Source organism: Echinops telfairi, unplaced genomic scaffold (assembly GCF_000313985.2).
Source record: "Echinops telfairi isolate 266 unplaced genomic scaffold, ASM31398v2 ScPeMD7_7457;HRSCAF=8495, whole genome shotgun sequence".
Classification (NCBI taxonomy): Eukaryota; Metazoa; Chordata; class Mammalia; order Afrosoricida; family Tenrecidae; genus Echinops; species Echinops telfairi.
The window spans coordinates 696,864-707,371 of record NW_022111357.1 but is presented as its reverse complement, the minus strand read 5'-3'; the positions used below and the strand labels follow the sequence as shown (position 1 = coordinate 707,371).

The following is a 10,508-nucleotide window of genomic DNA, read 5'->3' as shown; positions in this document are numbered from 1 at the left end:
CCTGGCGGAGGTGTCCAATGAGCATGGTGGCTGCCTGCCACCAAGCACCAATCATCACAAAGGCCAAACTCAGGCAGGACAATAGGCCAGGGAATATCCGGGAATGGGAAGCTTAAAAGACAGTGGACGGCGCAGGCCATGGCTGAGGGACGTGCAGACTTCCACATGTGCAGACTCCCACATGTGCAGACTCCCACACTTCTTCAGTGTTCCTTGTTCACATGCATATGAGGCCAATGAAAACACCATGGCTTGGGTCAGGCATACCAAAGTCCTCAAAGAAACATCCCTGCTTTTCAATACTCTAAAGAAGTCTTTTGCAGCAGGTTTACCCAATGCAATGCATCTTTTGACTGTGTTCCTCATGTGGATCCAAAATCCTTGACTTCATTCTTTTCTCCATTTATTGTGATGCTACCTATTGGTCCAGTTGTATTTTGGTCTTCTTCATATTGAGTTGTAATCCATACTAAAGACTGCAATCCTTGATCTTCATCAAGTACTTCAAGTCTTACTCACTTTCAGCATGCAAGGTGGTGTTATCTTCATATCATAGGTTGTTAATAAGCCTTCCTCCAATCCTGATAGCATAATCCATCTTATCTGATGTTGTCTGTCGCCCACGACAAACCTAGTACTCAGAATTTAAGCTCTAAGACAGGACCTCCAAGAAGCCCTGGTGGTGTAGTGGTTATGCACTGGGCTGTGGTCCACAAGGTCTGCAGTGCAAAACCACCAACTTCTCTGTGGAGAAAGATGTGGTTTTCTACACCCATAAAGAGTTACAGTCTTGGAAACCCATAGAAGCACTTGCCCTAAAGGGTCACTACGGGTCAGCACCGACTCTAGGGTAGTGTGTTTAGTGAGTTACAGGACCTCCAATACAGAAGCAAAATTGAGCCTTCATAAACCTAGAATCTTGTAATAAGAAGTAGGTGAAAATGTTACCAATTTGTTTGGATTTTGTGTCTTTTCGTTGTTTTGATGTTTTGTTTTGCATTGGATGGGCAAGAGGCAGGGGACATGGTTCATCACAACCGAATTTGCAATGCTTGGAACCTCTAAAGACCATCAATCAGCCTTAGGGACAATTCTACTAAGGAGAATTTACTTACTTTTTATTTTTTTTATTTATTTACAAACAAATCTTGTGCAAAAGGTGTCCCAAGTAGATAGTGACATATCTAGGTCTAAAATTCAAAATTGCTGATCTAGCAGCCTCACAAAATGTGTTACTTTTTCTAGAAAGAAATTGTCTAGAAAAATAAATGCAAGGGTAGTAGGAAGGGGCTGTAGGTAAGAAACTGAGAACTATGATGCCCCGTGACAAAAAGAACAAACCAAAAATTCCTTATCCGCAGAGTTACAAATAGCGCTGCAAACGAAACCACAAGATGATTTGAACCTAGCAGCCACTCCTTGGGAGAAAGATGAGGCTTTCTACTCCCGTAAAGAATTAGTCTCTCCGAAACTCACAGGGCAGTTCAAGTCTCTCCTTGTAGGCTCGTTATAAGTTAGAATTGACTGGGAATTGACAGTAAATTGTTTTGTGTTTCGAGTGTCTTTCTGCGCGCCCTATCGTTGCCATGGTTACTACTTCCGGGGGGATTCCCCCCCCCTGGTCTCTAAAGCCAATGGAATAGTCCGTACTATACTTTCTGCCGGAAGAGCTCCGCCCCATGCCGCAAAGGCCAATGGTAAGCACTGTAACAAGGTACTCCCTTGGAAGACCAAACTCTACAGCCAATGGCGTGCGACGTCTCGACGGCCCCGGACGGAAAGGCGAGCCGCGCTCTCCGGCGCCGGGAGCGGTTGCTAGGACGCCTGGGCTGGTCCGACGCCTGGGCTGGTCCGGCACCTGCTGCTCGCCGCGCCGCCGCGCTAGAGGGGAGCGGCCGGGGACCCTCGCGGCGCAGGAGACTTCGAAAGAAGATTCCCGGCCCGGTTTCTGAGGCGCCCGCTTCAGCCTCGAGGAAGATAGCACCTGTCCCCCTCGGCGTCAGCATTCCAGATCGTCCACCTCTCTCCCCCGTGTGGCCTGCAGCTCCGGGAGAACCCGTCCTGGCTGGACCCCGGGCCGGAGTGATTCTCGCCCACGTCCCCGTACCCAACTGCCGTGGTGAATTTAGGTCGCCGCTCCTGTTTAGAGCGGCCGCACAGTGCCCATACTAGCGAGGGCGTTAATTTGCCCTGAGACTCCCCCCGGACAGACGGCTGCCGCTGGAAGTGCAGGCCACTGCAGCAGAGTCCACCGAGGCACGCGTTCCTCCTGCTGCGGGCCTTCTGTGGTCGACGTCCGTCATGCAGAACCTCGGCTGCCTGATGACGTTGTGGAGGCCTTTGGTATCTGCAGCGCCAGACGCCATCAAGTCAGTTCCCTTCTGCCTTTCACACCACAGCCTCATTCGTTTCTCTCATCATCCCGAGCGCCAGTTTCCTCGGCCGCCTCATGCCTCTGCCCTTTGCACCTTCCTTGTGCACGCTGCACATGACTGAACGCCCTCTTGTTCCTTCCCCTGTCATCTGCTTTCTTGTTACATTCTCCAGCCCTGGGGATGGCCTTTTCCCAGCCCATTTCGGAGGTATTTAAACAACCGAAGGATGCTTTCTTTAAAATGGGTGATTAAAAATGCTGGGCATAAATTTTAGTGCTGTGTTCATGCATTTGAAAAAGATCATTTAAAATGATGATGTTACAGAGAATTTCAGTTGTAAGCCAGATTAACCTGCGATGTGATAGAATTTTCTGGAGATGCTTGAAACAATTCCTCCGCATGTCACTTTTGAATCTGAAACGTTCTTGGTGACATGAGCCAAGAAACAAAGGCAACAGGTAGGAGTTCCTGAAAAGAAACATTTTGGAGGAGGGAGCAAGCTCAACAGTGCTAGGAAGATTGCATCTGAGAGCTGTAGGTACAGAGTAAGATTAATTTACAAACAGTGCAATTTTAGACACTAGGTTGGAAAAGTATGTGTTCCCTACCAAATCTTCAGTGTATTTTGAGGATAAACCAAGTGTACATTTTTAACCGGTAATTTTGAAGCTAGCACAATTTGGATATCTTGATTTGGGGAGACCAATTGAAGCCATTAAATGGGAACAATAAATATGAACTCTTGAAAAAAAGGAAGAGGCCGTCAGACGCTTTCTTTTAAGAAGTTGCCCTTTCCCCTCCTAGTTGTTTTTACTTAGCAAACATCACTGTAACAATGTTGGCATCAAAAAATGTTTCCTATTACCCTAATACAGTGGGTCTAAAATGGGAGCCGAAGGTGGTAGTTCCCTGTGGTGATGTATGGAGACACTTTGCAAGGTGGTAGTGCCATCTGTCTAGTTGGTAGAGGTCAGGATGCCACTAGATATCCTGAAATACATAGGACAGTTCCCCACAACAAAGAACTATCCTGGCCAAGATGTCAATCATGCTGAAGGGGAGAAGCTGTTCCTTTTTTATTTGCTCTGTGTCATTCCATACACACATGTGCATTTCAGAGTTAAAATTTACTTATATTTTTGTCTTCCTTTTTCACTAAATTATATATTTTAAATAGTCCCCACATTTCTTCTTTTTGTTTGCATGTTTACAAATAATTTTTCTCACCTGATTGGGGAATTGAACAGGTAAACAGTTGGTGTAAAACATGTATTTCAAGATCGCTGTGAGTTTTAAAGTTATATTTGTGTAGGAGAAAGAGGAGTGCTAGGGTGAAAGGCCACCTCAGAAGATAATTGTAGTCTAGCTGCGTTTGTCCCCTAAATACCTTAACTCTGGGGTCCAAGGCTCAGCCTCTGCTCAGAGTCATGAGATGTGAGGTGTGGTTCTGTTAGATTTCTCCGGTAGAAATACCTCAGTTCTTGGCTTTGCACAAGAAAGAATTCACACCGAAGCCTGGTTTGTGATCCAAGTGGGTTTTTATAAAGGACTGTAAAAACCTTGGTGCCATGTTTCCCCGAAAGTAAGACATCCCCCGAAAATAAGACCTACTTACAGTTTTGCCTCTCGCTGAATATATTTGGCATTCCCCCAAAATAAGCCCCCCCGAAGCTACCGTAACTCTGGACTCTGAACTGTAGAGGTGAGCACCATCATGCTCACTGTTGGCCGCAGCGCAGCCAGAGCAGACAGGAAGTGCGAGGTCTCTTTTAATAAAACAATAAACAATAAATGTGTACCGTATTCTTCTTAATGGAAAAATAAGACATCCCCTGAAAATAAGACCTAGCACATCTTTGGGAGCAAAAATTAATATAAGACACTGTCTTATTTTCGGGGAAATGGTAGGTGCAGGAGCAGGGTCAAGGGCAGAAGGCAGAGGAGTCGAAGGGTGAAAAAAGAGGTCATTGTTCCGCCAAGGTATTTAAACCTCAGGCTGGGGAGGCGTGGTCGAAGGTACTGGTTGACCTCATTGGCTGAATCAAGCCCAGTTGATAAAGGAATAAATAGAAATGACTCTGCACCTGTTTTCTTTGCCCCCTTTCTGTTCGAGTTTCTTTATCTCTGCCTCGGTTTGCACTGACAGCTTTGCCACATCATTCTTTATAGCTAGAAAATGTTGGAGGCTCACAGGGTACAGGGTGCATTTATTCCCAAGTAGTGGATTTTTTTTTTAAAGACTCGATTACTTAATGAGCATTAGGAAAGCGAGAATAATAGTCTCATGTACTTTGTTGTGTGGGCAGTTTAAATGCTGGGGTGTTTGTAATTCAAAGCATGGGTTTCTATTGCCTCAAGATACACCTTTTTAGAATTTTCAAGTTACTCAAATCTGCCGTAAAAATGATGGTTCTGGAATGTCATCACATCGCTCCAGGTGGAGGGAGCTAAATATTCAAAGTTACAGAATATGTGCAGCATGATGGGACTCAAAAGCATGCTTGCATGAAGGTCTGATGTCAAAGAGAACCCTGAAAGCAATGGGCATGTTAAACAGTAAGTGATTTGATTTCATAAGGATGAGTCTGGCAGCTTTGTGGAGCACTGATTGGATGAGGGCCAGCCTGGCAGCAGGGAAATCAGTTAAACATGCGATTACACTAACTGGCCAAGAAGTGAGGAGCACCTAAACTTAGGCAGTGACCCTACATGTGGACAAATTAAATGAGAAAATGATAAAGAGATAATATCGACAAATTCGTATTAGTAGTTTGGGAGTAGGGTGAATAAGGAGAGGCCAAGGATGACTCCCAGGCTTCTGGCTTGGGAAGCTAAAGAGCAAGTGTAAGAGAAAAGCTAAATGTACTGTCACTGAGTCAATTCTGACTCACAGTGACCCTGTAAGGACAGGTTTGAACTGCCCCTATAGATTTCCAAGACTAGCTTTTTATGGGAGTAGAAAACCTGGTCTGTTTTCTTTGGAGCTGCTGGTGGTTTTGAACTGCTAACCTTGTGGTTTGCTGCCTAACAAATAATCACTGTGCCACCAGGGATCCTCATCCATACATATAACACTTCAGAAAGTTCATGGAAAATTATTTTTAAGGACGATAAATGGATATTTTAAGCTGAATTAGTTTCTCAGCAGGTGATTATATATGAAAGGGCTTCAAAAAGTCCATGGAAAAATAGAATTAAATGATAATGGATTATCTCCCTTCTATCTTACACCAACATCTTCAGATCTCACTTCTGTCTATTGATCCTTGCTTAAGAGTAGGCAGATACCCTGCCTCCAACCCACTCCAGTCTAAACTAACTGAATGATAAATAAACAACTAACTTCAGAGAGGGGGTACAATTCACTAAGTCAGTAACAACGAATTGCCTCTCAACAATTTGAACTTAGAAGTAAAGAGAGTGAAATGGCTTACTCTTGAGTTTAGGATACAAATGGCTATTTTCAGCCTGCTAATGAAGCAAACAAAGAAAGTCCATCCTCTCAGAGGATTTATTTCTCAAATAAATGGAGAAGAATTTGAGGGAAACTCAGAGATAGAAACCCCGTGGCTCAAGAGAGACTTTTAATGGCTACCCTGTATCTAATTGCTACATTGCCTGTTTAGTTTCTAAAATATGCCTTTTCAGTAACTGTCCTGTAGAGTTGTAATTGGTTGTCTGCGACAGATAGCTACAATGAACCTACAGGGACATCAAGTAGAATAAGGATTTCTTGGGGATACAGTAGTGGTGGTGGTGGTGGTGGGAGGCCAAAGGGAGCTGATGTCAAGGAGTTCAAGAAGGAAAAGAATGTCTTGCAACTGATCATGGTAGCAATTGTATGATAGTGTTTGGTGTGATTGAATTATGAAATGATATGATATCTGTATTAACTCCCAATAAAATGGCTTTGGGGGAGAAAAAAACAAACCTCTGTAGAAAGCAATCCAGAACTGCTGTGGCATCATCTTAAAATTGTCAGAGACCCATATTCCTCTTATGTTATCCTCCAAGGTAGCCGGCTTCCACCTCATGGTGCCCATGACAGTTGTTCATGCTTCAGCAATCTTGTCCAAAGTTAGTTCTCAGGGAGGAAGGGGGAAGGGAGCATCCTGTTCTTTCAAGAACACTTCCTAGAACTGGCATGCGCATTCTTTGGATCAAAGTTAAGTGACATGGCTGTATCTAGAAGTAAGAAAGCAGCCTGTGATACCAGAGAACAGACAAGAGAAGACATTTCAAGAAAAGAATAAATATACCTCAGCGAGAGCATATGTAAAAAGAATAGAAAATATGCCCAGTTGGAAATTGGCATTTTGAGGGTAGACAATGTCTCTGTAATGCTAAGAGCAGAGGCTAAAATGCAGTGATTTGATGCAAACTGAAAAGAGGACAATAGTTTGAGAGGGATGTAGTGGGGTCAAAGAAGGGTTGTTTCTGCGTCTTTGCTGGTAAGACGAGAGATATCTCGAGCTAAGGGCAAGACATCAGTAGAGAGGGAAGGAATGAGCAAAGAGAAAGGAAAGAGAACAAGTTCCCCAAGGAAGCAATATGTGGAACACAGATAAATGAATTAACCTTGATCAGGAGGGTGCCATCTCTCTCACTAAGAAGAGATGTCTGAAGATGAAGGTTAATGTGTTGGTGACAATTTTATGATGACCTTCATTTTACCTAGTGCTGTTGGAGACAAATTCATCTGCCAAGAATGAGAAAAGTGAGATTTAAATTCTTAGAGCTGAAAGTTTAGACTCAGTGCTAAGGGAAGGCCAGCAGAAGTTGGCAACGAATGTATAAAGTATCAGCAGAGAAAGCACGACTCAGGCTGAAGACCATGAATTTGTAGTGGCTCCTGCCTGCGTGTTTGTTTGATGTTTCTCCACCAGGACGCAGCAACCTAGAGCCGGCAGAGAATAGTCACGTGTTTGACGTTATTCAGGGCTGGAGTTTATGAGGAAAGTGGAACAGGGACAAGATATTTGAGGACATTGGTAAGCGATGGTTTGAAATGATGCATGTCGTATCTGTTCTGAGAAGGAAATGAGTGAAGTCAGAAGAGTAGCTGATAGTTTGAAAGGGGATCTAGTGGTCCAGCGACTGAAGTACTTATTCTTAGTGTAGAGTAAGTAAGGATTAAGGAGAGCTCAAGGATGCTTCTCCTTGGCCAAATTTCAGGGAGCAGGAAATGTACACAGCAGTATCAAGAGTAAGAATTGGAGTCAAGATTGCAGAGTTCCCACAGGAGTTCAGGTGAGAACAAGGGCTCTGGTGTAGCCATAGCAGTAGATACCTGGAGTGGAATTGATAATCACTGGCTTTAGGAGGAGGGTGGTTAAATCAAAGAGACTGGATGAATCATGCACTTGGATATTTATCCGAAACCTACTCTGTCCTCGTCACCAACAAGCCCCTCTGCCTACATCCGAGCTTCTTCTCTATTTCCATCTCCCAGATGCAAAGGACCCAAAGATGTCGTTAATCTGCCCCATCTGTTTTCCTGTGTCACTTTCTCTACCCTCGCTCTCCCACTTCACCCCTATATTAGAATTACATTGTTGTTCCCCCCAGCACACAACCCACGTTTCAGGTCTCGTAACAATGCGAACATTAATTTTCTAATCCTCACTCAAAATCTCACCAATTTATCAGAACTGCTTTGAACCTCCTGGTGGTTTTGCTTCTGGGTTATTTCCGTGTGTGTGTGTGTGTGTGTGTGTGTGTGTGTGTGTGTGTGTGTGTGTGTATAGCACCAACGCTTGTGTCCTGCTTTTCTCTGTGTTCTCCTTGGAACACTTGTCCAGTTTGCTATGAAGATTTCATGGGATCTTTCTTTCCCCAATTGTCTCGGGCTCTCTGGTACCCCAATACTAAAACTAGAACGAACTTTGTTATGTTCAGAGATCCTGAGGGAAGAAGGAAGATATGAGTAGGGACCAGATGATAAGGGAGAATGATGACATTTTTAGCTGTGAGTTATGGGGAGGCTCCTTAGGGGAGTAAGAACTCAGACCTAGGTCAATTTTCTTTCAATGTGCTTATTATTAAAATTCCAGATTTCATGTGAATAATGTTAAGACTCTGCGTTACTCAGTAAATCAAAGAAGAAAACAGTAAAAATAAGGTTTTGTGTTAAAAAAATAAAATTGAATATAATTCTATGGACTATCAGCAATACACTAGTAATTATACATACCATTACAGATTGTGTAAGATTCTCTTGCGTATCTGTTTGGTTTTGACATCAATTCCTATTCGTAGTGATTTTGATAACACTTCATCAGTATAATCACTTTATAATATTATCACTTCATCAGTAAACAAGTATTTATCTTTTATTCACTGTTGTAGTGCAGTTTGTTACGTAGCATGATTATTTTCAACTGAAAAAAATATGAATTGATGGCAGACTTAGGTCAAGATTTATGAGAGAACTCAATGGCTTAGAATTCAACAAATACGATAGATTCTGTGAGTAAAATATCCTTGCTCAATGATAAGTGAAGACTCCAGTTCCAAAAGGAGTCCTCTTTTACTAACGTTTATTAGGAGGAACAAAGGCTTCTTTGGCTAGCATATTATCATTGCAAAGGGCCTTCATTCAAATTATTAAGTTTTAAACTTCAGAACCAGACCGAAAAGCGTGTGTGTTTTTTGTTTTTACAATACTTTACCATATATAATTCACATTATGGATATCATGTCTTCATTTCTTATTTTCAGAAGATATCCAACTGCTCAAAGCTTTCATTTTTTGGTATTGTCAGCTCTTTCCTTTAAATGCCTGTTATAACTGAGGTGGTGTAGTGGTTACACGTTGGGCTGTGATTTGAAAGGTCAACAGTTTGAAACCACCAGCCTCTGCAAGGGTGAAAGACAGGACTTTCTACTCCCTTGAGGAAACTCCCAGGGGCAGTTCTACCCTGTCCAACAGGGTCACTATGAATCAGCATCGACTTGATGCCAGACAAGCAGACAGAGAGAAAGAGAGGGAGAGAGAGAGAGAACTGAACTACCAAAACCAAATCCCTCGTAGCAACCCTACAGGACAGAGTAGAACTTCCCCCTGGGGTTACGTTAGAGATGCAAACTGCCATACATCTTCTTTGGAACAGTGGGTGAGTTTGGAAACCTGACTTGGTCAGCAACTGAGGGCCTCAACCACTGCACCACCAGGGCCCTAGGACAATATAACTGTTATAATGTGTAGTTATAATATAACAATTACAGTTAATAGGAAAACTCAATTATTCTTTGAAAAGAGTCTACTTCTAGGTGTATGCATACATCAGATTTCTTGCATCCTTAGTGCATGCACACACACATGTGCTTATTTCTTCTCTCAAGGAAAACCTTCAGTTAGAAGAAAGACTTCATCATCTCAAGAAAGAAGCTATTACTTGCTGCTATAGAAGAACAGTTCTGTTTTACCTGGAACTTATTCCTGCAGAGTGAAGAAAGGTGGAGGACTACTACCAGACGTTTAGACGTGCTTACAATAAGGCACATGGAAGAAGTGAAAGAAGTAAGAGCTAATAACCTAAAGTTTTAAATATATCCGTGGTTTTATTCATTGTCTTTCATCAAATAGACACATTAAAAGCCAACACTTAATATTACTGTACAGTTTGCAAAGTACTCACATGTGCACTGTTTTCATGAAATCTGTTAATTCTCTGTCTTGATTTTTAATAGATGAACACCCAGACAGGCCTGCTCTAGGTGGCTTTAATGATCACCCCGTCTCAGGGGCTGAGTTTTGTTTTTGTAGGCTTAAAAGCCTGACTAGTCAGTGTACTGAAAGTGAATCTCCTTCTCAGATCACAGAGTTGTTTGTTAAAAAACAGACACCAGCACATTAATTTGCAGTAAGAAATATAATTGGCAGAGGAGCCAAACATATATGTGCGCTGGGAAATCAAATCTTAACCAAATATTTACTTGGTGAACAAATGATTCTAATGTTTTTATATCACAGGCTAAGAGAGTTCTACAGTAGGGATACTTGCCCTCATTTTTGGATGAGGGCAAGGGTTTCTAGTAACAAGGTTAGGTAATATTAATTTTTAATTTATCACCCATTTTGTTATGCTCCCAGGGCTGATCAACTTACTTACTTTCTGGTGTATTCCTTCT

At 42.6% G+C, this 10,508-nt stretch overlaps 1 protein-coding gene across 1 annotated transcript in view; it reads left to right on the top strand.

Moving 5' to 3' along the window:
* The first annotated feature begins 1,887 nt into the window (after nt 1–1,887).
* Nucleotides 1,888–10,508, top strand: part of CCDC30 (coiled-coil domain containing 30) — a 129,453-nt gene continuing 120,832 nt past the window's right edge. The window contains exons 1-2 of the mRNA XM_045298887.1: nt 1,888–2,369; nt 9,720–9,897. The gene's annotated coding sequence lies outside the window, so the exon portion shown is untranslated. The remainder of the gene's footprint in view (nt 2,370–9,719; nt 9,898–10,508) is intronic.